Below are 13,816 nucleotides of genomic sequence, written 5' to 3'. Positions count from 1 at the left end.
CGTTTGCTTCACTATCTCTGGGCAGTAGTCTTAAACTTCCTTCCAAATTCTTTCTTTGGTGGGATATATAACCCTCCAGCACTTTCACAGCAACCCACCCTGCTTAAGATAGGCAGCTAGACCGTCTGGCTCCAAAAGACAAAGAAACATCGAAAGCAATAATAGAACCTTTTTTTGTTGTTTAAGCGGTGAATTGTTTATGATGTTTATGGATGTTTATTTATCCAGCTGCAGTCAGGAGGGGAAACGCCATTGCTTCATTCTCCAGGCGCCATTCAAAGAACACTTGCTTACCTGCCAAGAACTCCTTCACAGCAAACAAGCCAAAGGTGGGCAGAGGAAACGTTTCAAGGACACCCTCAGAGCCTCCCTGATAAAGTGCAACATCCTCACTGACACCTGGGAGTCTCTGGCCAAAGACCGCCCAAAGTGGAGGAAGTGCATCTGGGAGGGCGCTGAGCACCTTGAGTCTCATCGCTGAGAGTATGCAGAAATCAAGCGCAAGCAGCGGAAGGAGCGTGCGGCAAACCAGTCCCACCCAACCTTTCCCTCAACCACTGTCTGCCCCACCTGTGACAGAATCTGTGGTTCTTGTATTGGATCGTTCAGCCACCTAAGAACTCATGTTAAGAGTGGAAGCGAGTCTTCCTCGATGCCGAGGGACTGCCTATGATGATGATGGATGATGCTTCCCTGCCTCTGGGCAGAGAGCTCAGAAAATGCTTTCCAAATTCTTCCCTGGGCGGTGTGCACCCCACTGCCGCGGCAGAGCCATCGGACTCACCCATCATGGGAGATTTGCTAGTATTTATAAATCATTTCTCACACTTCAGATGTCACACTGTCTCATTTGCAAATTTATGTCATTTTATTTCCATTTGGGACAGGGGCTGGTCAATTCATAAGTTATTATACCATGGATTGCATGACTTACAATCAGGGTTTTCATACACTACTGTTCCCAGGTCATATAAAAGGGGTCGGCCGGATATAAAAGGGGTCGGAGGGTCTAGTAAGGAGGAGGAACTGAGGGAAATCCTTATTAGTCGGGAAATTGTGTTGGGGAAATTGATGGGATTGAAGGCCGATAAATCCCCAGGGCCTGATGGACTGCATCCCAAGTACTTAAGGAGGTGGCCTTGGAAATAGTGGATGCATTGACAGTCATTTTCCAACATTCCATTGACTCTGGATCAGTTCCTATGGAGTGGAGGGTAGCCAATGTAACCCCACTTTTTAAAAAAGGAGGGAGAGAGATAACAGGGAATTATAGACCAGTCAGCCTGACATCGGTTGTGGGTAAAATGATGGAATCAATTATTAAAGATGTCATAGCAGTGCATTTGAAAAGAGGTGACATGATAGGTCCAAGTCAGCATGGATTTGTGAAAGGGAAATCATGCTTGACAAATCTTCTGGAATTTTTTGAGGATGTTTCCAGTAGAGTGGACAAGGGAGAACCAGTTGATGTGGTATATTTGGACTTTCGGAAGGCGTTCGACAAGGTCCCACACAAGAGATTAATGTGCAAAGTTAAAGCACATGGGATTGGGGGTAGTGTGCTGACATGGATTGAGAGCTGGTTGTCAGACAGGAAGCAAAGAGTAGGAGTAAATGGGGACTTTTCAGAATGGCAGGCAGTGACTAGTGGGGTACCGCAAGGTTCTATGCTGGGGCCCCAGCTGTTTACACTGTACATTAAAGATTTAGATGAGGGGATTAAATGTAGTATCTCCAAATTTGCGGATGACACTAAGTTGGGTGACAGTGTGAGCTGCGAGGAGGATGCTATTAGGCTGCAGAGCGACTTGGATAGGTTAGGTGAGTGGGCAAATACATGGCAGATGAAGTATAATGTGGATAAATGTGAGGTTATCCACTTTGGTGGTAAAAACAGAGAGACAGACTATTATCTGAATGGTGACAGATTAGGAAAAGGGGAGGTGCAAAGAGACCTGGGTGTCATGGTACATCAGTCATTGAAGGTTGGCATGCAGGTGCAGCAGGCGGTTAAGAAAGCAAATGGCATGTTGGCCTTCATAGCGAGGGGATTTGAGTACAGGGGCAGGGAGGTGTTGCTACAGTTGTACAGGGCCTTGGTGAGGCCACACCTGGAGTATTGTGTACAGTTTTGGTCTCCTAACCTGAGGAAGGACATTTTTTTGAGGGAGTGCAGCGAAGGTTCACCAGACTGATTCCCGGGATGGCGGGACTGACCTATCAAGAAAGACTGGATCAACTGGGCTTGTATTCACTGGAGTTCAGAAGAATGAGTGGGGACCTCATAGAAACATTTAAAATTCTGACGGGGTTAGACAGGTTAAATGCAGGAAGAATATTCCCAATGTTGGGGGAGTCCAGAACCAGGGGACACAGTCTAAGGATAAGGGGTAAGCCATTTAGGACCGAGATGAGGAGGAACTTCTTCACCCAGAGAGTGGTGAACCTGTGGAATTCTCTACCACAGAAAGTTGTTGAGGCCAATTCACTAAATATATTCAAAAGGGAGTTAGATGAAGTCCTTACTACGAGGGGGATCAAGGGGTATGGCGAGAAAGCAGGAATGGGGTACTGAAGTTGCATGTTCAGCCATGAACTTATTGAATGGCGGTGCAGGCTAGAAGGGCCGAATGGCCTACTCCTGCACCTATTTTCTATGTTTCTATGTTTCTATAGATTGCAACAGTAACAGTCTGAATTCTTAAGGAGTTTTTTTCTTGGAAAGGGTGGAGATCAGCTTCAGTGGAGTGTTTGCTTGCTTGATTCCAATAGGATCCATCCAGCCTCTGGAAGACCTTATTTGAGATACTGTGTGTGACAATTGGGCGAGGAAGTGGATGTGGTGTATAGCAAGAAATATAGCACCTTTAATGACCTCGAGAAATTCCAAAGCGCTTTGCACAGTTGTAATGTAGGAAACACAGCAGCTAATTTGCACACAGCAAGGTTCCATATACAGCAATGTGATAATGACCAGATAATCTGTTTCACGACCTCAGGACATCCCAAATACTTTACAGCCAATAAAGTACTTTTGAAGAGTACTCACTTTTGTAATAAAGAAAACATGGCAACCAATTTCCGCACAGCAAGCTCCCACAAACAGCAATGTGATAATGACCAGATAATCTGTTTCAATTATGTTGGTTGAGGGATAAATATTGGCCAGGACACCGGGAAGAATTCCCCTGCTCTTCTTCAAAAACAATGCCATGGGATCTTTTAATTCCACCTGAGAGAGCTGACGGGGCCTCAGTTTAACATCTCTTCCGAAAGACAGCACCTCCGATACTGCAGTACTCCCTCAGCACTGCAATGGAGTGTCAGCCTAGATTTATGTGCTCAAGTTCCTGGAGTGGGACTCAAACCCACAAGCTTCTGACTCAGAGCCAAGAGTGCTACCCACTGAGCCATGGTTGACTCAGGAAATGTGGTGCAATGTTATGGGTGAGTAGTAACCACATCGTTTGTAAAAACAACTCCAATAGCTTTGGTAGGAGGTTAGCATCTAATATCAGAATGCATAGATGATTCATTATCATATCCTGGGCCTTTCGTGCACTCCACCAACCATCTCTGTACTTTCCTGCAAAAGCGTCTCTATAATAGAGGCTGAAACAACCCTCAGAGTGACCAAGCTTGTAAAGGTACCACCCAGTTTAGTACTCTCGGTGGGGTATTGTTCCATGGGCACTCATAGTCCCCAGTAACTCGCCGAAATGGTCATCCTTCACATCACTAGATTGTCGTGCCATACAGACCAGCATCTCCTCCAGTTCTGATTCCCAGAATCTGCAGAAGTAGCTGATCTGTACCTGGGCAGTCGCTGGGTTGCTGCCATTGACCTCAGTGCCCACGGATTAAGCAGAGGATAGCCAGCCCGAGTTGCGGTTGCAACACGGTCACTGATCCCTGGTGAAAATAGCACCTGTGTATCGGGTAAGGTGAGAAAGAGAAGGGGCTCTGCTGAAGTGCCATCCTCTGCCAAATATCCCCTCTGGAAAAGAGAATGCTGCAGGGGGATGCGGGGGGGGACCTGATAGTGGGCTTCAAAATGATGAAGAGGTTTGACAGGGTAGACGTAGAGACGATATTTCCATTTGAGGGGGAGTTAAAAACTAGGGGCCATAAATCTAAGATAGTCACTAATAAATGCAATAGGAAATTCAGGGAAACTTCTTTAACCAGAGAGTGGTTAAAATGTGGAATGCACTACCACATTCTCCAACATGACACTAACATCCCCTACATTATAACAGTGACTACACTTCAAGCGTACTTCATTGGCTGTAACGCACTTTAGAATGACCTGAGGTTGTCAAAGGTGCTACAGAAATTCAAGTTTGTCTTTTTTTCTTCTTTCCTTATAGTTGAGGTGATGGGCAGAGTTGCATTTGCTGGGAAGCTAGATAAACACACGAGGGAGAAAGGAATAGAAGGATATGTTGATTGGGTGAGATGAAGTAAGGTGGGAGGAGGCTTGTGTGGAGGATAAACACTGGCATAGACCTATTGGGATGAATGGCCTGTTTCTGTGCTGCAGCTGTAATGTAATGCTTTTCACCACTCATTGTCTGGGTAAAGAATATAGGAACAGAAGTAGGCCATTCAGCACCTCGGCCTCTTCCGCCATTCAATTAGATCGTGGCTGAATTGTATTTCAACTCTATTTACCTTACCTATGATCCAAATCCTTTGATATTACTTCCTTAACAAAAATCTATCGATCTCAGTCTTGAAAATTTCAATTGCATTCAGAGCTTTTTGGGGGAGAGTTCCAGATTTCCACTACAGTTCGTGTGAAAAAATGCTTCCTGATTCCTCTCCTGAAGGAATGTCTCTAATTTTAAGATTATGCCCCCTTGTTCTGGATCCCCCATTGGAGAAAATAGTTTCTCTCTATCTACCCTACTAAATCCCTTTATCATTTTGATCAATCTCAACCACAAAGGAATGTAAGCCAAGTAAGTGTATGTCGTCTTAATTTAACCCTTTAATCCGTGGTGTAATTTTGGTGAATCTGCTCTGTATCCGAGGCCAATATCTGTTCTCTGAGGTTCAGTGCTCAAAACTGAAGGCAGTGCTCCAGACATGGGTCAGACCAAGGCTGGTGCATAATTGACCACTCGGGCGTGGTATCAGAGGGCTGCTGATACCAGTGGTATTTACACCACAGTAAGAGTCGGTGTCCTTGGGAGATGAGGCGAGAAACGCCTGTTTTAGTACAGAGCTACAAACCATCTTTGGGTTTGAGTGGTTCTGCTGGCCTCATGAGCAGCAGGGACAAAGTGTGAGCAGAGACTGGATCAACAAGAGAGGATTACTGCCTCCACCCTGCAACCAGGCATCATTATATTACAAAGACTGTGCTTTATTTTTTGACATTGAAATAGAAGCTGAGTTTGGCTCTTCCAGTGGCTTGCTGGGTAAACGAACCGACCCTGGTCTCACGTGACCTGCACCCAATTGCACATTCAAACAGTGGTCACCAGATGGGGATCAGGAGGAGCAGGAACCCTGGCTGATTTATTTATTCTACCCCTCCCCCCACCCTTTTAATCCAGGGGTGCTCAGGCCAATTGCATCTACCATTGATGTAGTTGAGGCCAGCACGGATTCCTGCTCTGATCAATACACCGCCCGTGACCCCTGCTGTAAAGTCCACATGAATGAGCATCAGGTTAAAACAGCTTTGTGCTCCAGTCACTTCTAGCCAGTGAGCCACAAGGGAACTATACTTAGCTGCAAGGAAAGGAACAGCTGTGATTCTCTCTCTCTCCCCCTCCCCCAGCCACAGTGGCTAAACAGTCTAGGCCAATTCAATAAGGAACCGCAGGCTTGTTGCACGTAGAACCCGTGCACTGACCAAGGCTCGGTGCATTACGGAGAGGGGCGGGGAGTGGGGGCGGTATGAGTGGTGAACTGTAACCCTGACGCATTCAGCAAAACATTCTGATAAATGAAGTGGAATGTGTCAGCACATTCCTGCATCTATCAGTCCAGGCATGTTGTGCAATATAACAATAATAATGTAACATAACAAAACAGATTATCTGGTCATTATCACAGTGCTGTTTGTGGGATCTTGCTGTGCGCAAATTGGCTGCTGCGTTTCCCACATTACAACAGTTACTACACTCCACAAGTACTTCATTAGCTGTAAAGTGCTTTGAGTGGTCGTGAAAGGCGCTATATAAATGCAAGTCTTTCTTTCTTTAATATTGTTTTTTATCTTCAGCATGGAGAATAGTAATTTAAAAACAAAAAATCCTCTTTGGCAGCTGTCACTTGGACAAGTTTTTAATTCGGTAAATGCAGAGAGGATGTTTCCCCTCATGGGGGAATCTGGAACTAGAGGGCATAGTTTCAGAATAAGGGGCTGCCCATTTAAAACAGAGATGACAAGGAATTTCTTCGCTCAGAGGGTCATGAATCTTTGGAATTCTCTGCCCCAGATTGCTGTGGAGGCTCGGTCATTGAATATATTTAATGTGAAAATTGACAGATTTTTGAATGATAGTAGAGTCAAGGGTTATGGGGAGCGGGCAGGGAAATGGAGATGGGCCATGATCTTATTGAATGGTGGAGCAGGCTCGAGGGGCCGTATGGCCTACTCCTGTTCCTATTTCTTATGTTAACGTAAGAAATAGGAGCAGTAGGCCATTCGGCCCCTCGAGCCTGCTCCGCCATTCAGTAAGATCATGGCTGATCTGATCTGGGGCTCAATTCCACTTCCCCGACCGCTTCCCTTGACTCCCTTTAGTCCTTGAAAAACAAACACAAAATCCTCCTCGGCAGCTGTCGCTGGAGGCGAGGACGGGGTGGGTAAGTTTTTAATACTGTGCCCATGGTGATCAAGGCCGAGGACCAATGGTTTACGGTGCTGAGCTGTGGCTCCCGATCCGGCTGGCGGAGGCAATCCGGTCCGGGTGTTGCGGTCGGCCGCCGAGTGCCGGAGCCGGGCGGCGCGCTGATTGGCTGGCGCGAGCGCTCGGATGCCGGCACAGCGCCCCAGCTGATCGCTGCTCCCACTCCCCGCTCCGCTCCGATCCGCGCCGCGCGTCGGGCCAGTGCCAGAGCCGGCCCCACTCGCTGACAGCCCGCTCCCGCCCGCGCGTGTGTCGTCCGTCCGTCCACCCTGCTCACCCCCTCAGCTCCCGCACCGCACCGCACACACTGGGCCCAAGTGGCCAAGGGGAAGCCGGCTTGTCTGCTGCTTGCTGGCCCCCTCTCTCTCTCCCCCTGCAGCCCCATGGCTGCTCGGCTTTAAAGGCAGCGTCCTTCCTTTCTCTTCCCCCTCCTCCCCGCCTCCTCATAAAGTCCAGGCGCTCGGTGTGTGAGAGAGAGTGAGTGAGGCAGCGCCCGAGGGCGGGAGACAAGCCAGCGATCGCCAGCCACCAAACTCGCTGCCCTTCCCCGCGACTGGAGCGCCGCCTGTTCCAAGGTAAGCGAACGCCGCTTTCTTCATGTGGGAGTGTGTGATGGACGTGCCAGCCTCGCCCGCCACTTCTCGAAGCCCAACGCCGGCCAGTTGTGGTTGCATTCGCGGTTTTGGTTGAAAGCGATTCCTGTTAAAAACAAAGGTGGAGAAGCTTGTTCTTGCTCAGAAGCAGAGAAGGTTCAGGGCAAGAGGTGCTCAAAATCATGAGTAAATGAGGAGAAACTGTTCCCACTGGCGGGAGGGTCTGTAACCAGAGGACACAGATTTAAGATCATCTGAGAACCAGAGAGGAGCTGAGAATTATTTTTACGCAGCGAGTTGTTGTGATCTGGAATGCAATGCACTGCCCTGAAAGGCTGGTGGAAGCAGATTCAATAGTAACTTTCAAAAAAGAATTAGATAAATACTTGAGAAGGAAACATTTGCAGAGCTGTGGGGAAAGAGCAGGGCAGTGGGACTATTTGGATAGCTCTTTCAAAGAGCTGGCACAGGCACGATGGACCGAATAGCCTCCTTTCCCTGCTCTATGATTCTCTGAATCTGCTACTACACTGCAGCAGCTCTTTTTAACATCACTTTTTAAAAAGCGTTTCTGCACAGCAGCAGGGGCATTGTGATAGTGAATCCTGCGGATTGTAGCGCTTGGGAAGTGTTTGCATCCGGATGGCCCACTCACTGAAGCGATGGACAGTGAGGCCGAAGCCGGTGAGCCAAAACCTCCTGAGGCAGATTACCCGTCCGCCCCCCCCCCCCAGGGTTGTGCTGAGTGTTGGTGGCCCTCTCCTGGAGGGGGACAGGTGAAAACGTGTGGAGGTAGGGTGAGGTGTAATAGGGTTGTGGCGGCGGGGGAGCGAGGAGGTAAATGTGTGGCGGTCGGGTGAGGTGTGATAGGATTGCAGGAGGTGGGCGGTATAGAGAGTGTGGAGGTAGAGTGAGGTGTGATTGGGCTGCCACTGCCTGGCATCACCTCTCCATCCTAGCCAGTGGCACCTGTGCTTAGCACAAAGTAAATGTTTTTGAAACAATAACAAATGGAAAAACACCTGCCCTGTATAATACGAGGTGTGCAGGTAGTTTACCAAAGCGGCTGAACCTGATTGATCTACTTGACCAGGAGGCAGAAACGTTCTGCATTGGCCCACAGTGTCCCTAAAGGTGTGTGCTGCCAACCAGCTGAGTGTCAGTGGTCGGGGCACAGAGACTATTCCGGGATCTGGGACCTCCAGCTAATTAGAGACCTGGGCTATTGTCTTTTGCTTTTCTTTTTAATTAGGTGCCTGTCACTTTCTTGCACTGAATCTGCATATTCCTGCAGTCGGAATAATGGCTTAGCTCCTAAGTACTTAAAACTCTTAAAACGTACAAGAAAAACTGCTTTGCACATCATAGCCTTCAGCTCTTCACCGACATTGTCGCAATTAAGTGTTTTATTCAGTCTGTTATAAATAGAGGCTCATTTCTGCCAGATTCATCACATTTTAGCTTTGAAACAAAAAAAATTGATGCACAGAGCTGGGCTTCATTAAATTCCTGTGAGTTTCCTTTGTATCAAAGCCCCGTTGGCAAGTTAGGAAACCATTAAGTAAACAAGGAAAGAACGGCAGGTACAAAGAGAAGGTTATCTTAACTCACATAGGAAATACAATTGCCTTAAAATTCATAGCTATTCTACATCCATTGTGCGAGGTATGATAACTGGCTTCTTAAAGGAGAGCCGAGCAGCAGTACTTTTTGCTCTATTGCAAATGAGGTTTTTTTTCTCTCCTGATTTTCTTACCCACACCTTGCTGCTAGGCTGATTCATTGGCATCATTGAGCATCAGATATCAGCGGGCAGCCCCCCTCCATTGCAACACATTCTCTTGTCAGGCTTTCCCTTGCCCCTTTAAACATCGCTAATGTTGTGCTGTTCAATGTGAATGTGTGAACTTGAGTCAGGTTAAAATCCAGAATGATTTTTTTTAAAGCTAGTTAGGATTGTGTTACAAGGGATGCGACGCAGATCGGGAGGGAGGGAGAGGGCTGGGTTCTGATGGCCATATTAGCAAGAGTGACGGTCCAAATGGTTCACAAGGTTCTGTATGGGTGACTTTCAACTTGGGGCAGGGTATAAAATGGGCAATATTGGGTTGGCTGCCCTGTTAAATACCCCGCCCAATTTTCAGTTCCATCAGGGCGAGGGTTTATCACGAGCGGCTGTTCCGATACCCCCAGTTTCTTACTGGGTGGGTTGGGTTAAAATTCCCCCACCCCTCGCTGACCTACATTGGCTCCCAGTTAAGCAACGCCTTGATTTCAAAATTCTCATTCGTGTTTACAAATCCCTCCATGGCCTCGCCCCTCCCTATCTATGTTAGCTCCTCCAGCCCCACAACCCTCCAAGATGTCTGCGCTCCTCTAATTCTGCCCTCTTGAGCATCCCTGATTATAATCGTTCAACTATCGGTGGCTGTGCCTTCAGCTGCCTGGGCCCAAGCTCGGAAACTCCCTCCCTAAACCTCTCCGCCTCTCTACCCCTCTCTCCTCCTTTAAGATGCTTCTTAAAACCTACCTCTTTGAGCAAGCTTTTGGTCACTTGTCCTGTGTGGCTCGATGTCAAATTTATTTGTTTTGTCTTATAACACTGCTGTGAAGTGCCTTGGGATGTTTTACTACGTTAAAGGTGCTATATAAATACTTGTTGTTGCCTGAGCTCAGCTAGCGCAACACAGTCTGAGGATGGTACCCGAGACCTGCTCTGTACCCTTCAGTATGCCATCAGGCAGTGGGTTTACTGATTCGGCGATTGAGTGAGCTTTAAAACTTTTATTTCACTGAACAGCCGAATGTCTCCTCATCACAATTAATGTGGGGCGTAAAGAAGCCGAGTCTCTTGCCTGATTTGCAATGCTGAAATTTTCAGGCTGTCATTGTACATAACTGGACAGGCGGTGAACTACGCTGATTCAGGGCTTGGCTGAGAGCAAGAGAAGGAGTTTTGTTGGGAATTAATATTGTTTTTACTGAAGACTAACACAACTTTGCATATTATTGAGTGAAGAATCTTTCAGTGTGAGATTTTCAGTCACAAGTTGTATGTAAACAAATTTGGTTTAAATCAACAGTCTCCATCGATCACGTAGGCTACAGGATACAATACGTACCCTTGATATATTCGTCTTCTCCCTTTGATTTTCTATGTGCTTTCTCGTTTCTACTTCTGGATGTAGTTCTATTTCTCTGTTCGAGATTTCTAAATATTTTATCTTGTAGCCATGGCGACGCTGCCTTTCGGATGAGACATTAAACCGAGGCTCCGTCTGCCCCCTCGGGTGGATGTAAACGATTCCATGGCACTATTTTGAAGAAGAGCAGAGAGGAGTTATCCCCAGTGTCCTGGTTAATATTTCTCCCTCAACCAACATCACCAAAACATTATCTGGTCATTATCACATTGTTGTCTGTGGGAGCTTGCTGTGCATGAATTAACAGCCAGATTTCCTACATTACAACAGTGACTACGCTTCAAATGTACTTCATTGGCTGTAAAGCGCTTTGGGACATCCTGAGGTCAGGAAAGACACTTTATAAATAAATGCAAGTCTTTCTTTACTGAAGGAAAGCAAGAGGAATTCTTGGGATTGCCAACACCATCTGCACACTCTTGAAGCCGCTATCTTGAGGTGGGAGGGGGATTTGAAGGCAGTGCCACATGTGAGTCTCTCGCCTCAGTCCTGGAAAGTTAGAAGGCCATAGTTACTTTCTGCAACCTACTTTTGCACCAATTAATGACAAACATTTTTCGGTCACTGACTTGTGCTGCCGATTCCTACTCTACTCCAACCTTTACCTCTCAAATCAAACCAGCAGCTGCAAAATAGTATATAACCAACCGGGCTCTAGATTTATTTGCGACAGTCAAACCTCACTGGAAGGATAACTCACCATGGGGAAGAATATTTCTGCTGGAATTCATACTTGGAGTTAGAGCTGGAACTGAGGCGATCTGTTGTCTGCCTGACTGCTTGTATTGAAAACATATATCTCCCTATGACCAGGTGAGAAGATGCACTTATGAGTAAAAATATTAGCCACATAGAATGGATAAAGTCACATTTGATGTATGGCATCTGTGTGAAACTATAGGATATAATCTGTCAGTACTGATCTCTATGCGTAAACAGCAAGGTTTGATTTTTTTTCCCCCGTATGCTCGCTGACCTACACTGGCTCCTGGTTAAGCAATGCCTCGCATTCAAAATTCTCATCCTTATTTTCAAATCCCTCCATGGCCTCGCCCATCCCTATCTCTTTAATCTCCTCCAGCCCCACAACCCCCCCGAGATGTTTGTGCTCCTCTAATTCTGCCCTCCTGAGCATCCCTGATCCAAACGCCATGCCACTTGTTGTCTGGGCCCAAGCTCTGAAACTCTCTGCCTAAACCTCTCCGCCTCTCTTTCCCCTTTCACGGCGCTCTTTAAAACATACCTCTTTGAGCAAGGTTTTGGTCACCTGCCCTAATTTCTACTTATGCGGCTTGGTGTCAAATTTTTTAGTGCATAATACTCCTGTGAAGTACCTTGGGACGTTTCACTGTTAAAGGTGCTATATAAATGCATGTCATTGTATAGTTGGGGAAGTTCAATATTCTGTTTCTATTTTTAACAGTACATTGAGAGCTCCCCCTATGGCTCAGTGACTTCATCCAATGAATAGCTGAGCCACCTAAATTAGGAAGGCCCCGGGTTCGAGCTGTCTACCCCGAGTTAGCCAGTTGCAGTTGGGACACGGCAATTGGCATCGCTACCTCTGGTCTAAGGTGGTGAAATTGCCCATGGTTCCCACCCCTGAGCACCTGCCCAGTGATCCCTGCTGCAAAGGTGGACTTTGGATTAAGTTTGGCATGAATACCCGGGTGACAAACTGGAAGAGTGATTGGCTCACGTGGAATTGTATTCTAGAAAGAAAAAAGAAAGACTTGGATTTATATAGCGCCTTTCACGACCAACAGACGTCTCAAAGTGCTTTACATCTGTTGTAATGTAGGAAAGGCGGCAACCAATTTGTGCACAGCAAGCTCCCACAAACAGCAATGTGATAATGACCAGATAATCTTTTTTTTTGTTATGTTGATTGAGGGATAATTATTGGTCAGGACACCGGGGATAACTCCCCTGCTCTTTGAAATAGTGTTCTGGGATCTTTTACGTCCACCCGAGAGGACATACTCGGTTTAACATCTCATCCGAAAGACAGCACCTCCAACAGTTCAGCACTTCCTCAGCACTGCACTGGCGTGTCAGCCTAGATTTTTGTGGAGTGGGACTTGAACCCACAACCTTCTGACTCAGAGGTGAGTGCTGCCCACTGAGCCACAGCTGGCACAACAAGTAACTAACAGCCAGAAATATTTTTTAAATAACCAACTTATGAAACGATGTGTGCAGAGATATTTCAGTGTCTACACTTTGCTCACTCATATTGGGCATGTGCAGACTTCCTTTGATAAACATGGCAGCACCTAGGTTTGCTTAACTAAATGCAAGAAAGTCACCATTCTTCAAAGGGTGACGGTTCATGCTGAAGTGAAGCAGCTCATGACTGCTCAGTGTCATAGAAACATAGAAAATAGGTGCAGGAGTAGGCCATTCGGCCCTTCTAGCCTGCACCGCCATTCAATGAGTTCATGGCTGAACATTCAACTTCAGTACCCCATTCCTGCTTTCTCGCCATACCCCTTGATCCCCCTAGTAGTAAGGACCTCATCTAACTCCTTTTTGAATATATTTAGTGAATTGGCCTCAACAACTTTCTGTGGTAGAGAATTCCACAGGTTCACCACCCTCTGGGTGAAGAAGTTCCTCCGCATCTCGGTCCTAAATGGCTTACCCCTTATCCTTAGACTGTGACCTCTGGTTCTGGACTTACCCAACATTGGGAACATTCTTCCTGCATCTAACCTGTCTAACCCCGTCAGAATTTTAAATGTTTCTATGAGGTCCCCTCTCATTCTTCTGAACTCCAGTGAATACAAGCCCAGTTGATCCAGTCTTTCTTGATAGGTCAGTCCCGCCATCCCGGGAATCAGTCTGGTGAACCTTCGCTGCACTCCCTCAATAGCAAGAATGTCCTTCCTCAGGTTAGGAGACCAAAACTGTACACAATACTCCAGGTGTGGCCTCACCAATGCCCTGTACAACTGTAGCAACACCTCCCTGCCCCTGTACTCAAATCCCCTTGCTATGAAGGCCAACATGCCATTTGCTTTCTTAACAGCCTGCTGCACCTGCGTGCCAACCTTCAATGACTGATGTACCACGACACCCAGGTCTCTTTGCACCTCCCCTTTTCCTAATCTGTCACCATTCAGATAATAGTCTGTCTCTCTGTTTTTAT

General features: G+C 46.9%; 1 protein-coding gene across 3 annotated transcripts in view; it reads left to right on the top strand.

Moving 5' to 3' along the window:
- The first annotated feature begins 7,025 nt into the window (after nt 1-7,025).
- large1 (LARGE xylosyl- and glucuronyltransferase 1) overlaps nt 7,026-13,816 on the top strand; it is a 781,831-nt gene continuing 775,040 nt past the window's right edge. For all 3 annotated transcript variants that reach the window (XM_070900694.1, XM_070900696.1, XM_070900695.1), the window contains exon 1: nt 7,026-7,444. The gene's annotated coding sequence lies outside the window, so the exon portion shown is untranslated. The remainder of the gene's footprint in view (nt 7,445-13,816) is intronic.

Source organism: Pristiophorus japonicus, chromosome 15, assembly GCF_044704955.1.
Source record: "Pristiophorus japonicus isolate sPriJap1 chromosome 15, sPriJap1.hap1, whole genome shotgun sequence".
Taxonomy (NCBI): Eukaryota; Metazoa; Chordata; class Chondrichthyes; family Pristiophoridae; genus Pristiophorus; species Pristiophorus japonicus.
The sequence above is the reverse complement of the archived record's forward strand: the minus strand, read 5'-3'. Positions and strand labels throughout refer to the sequence as shown.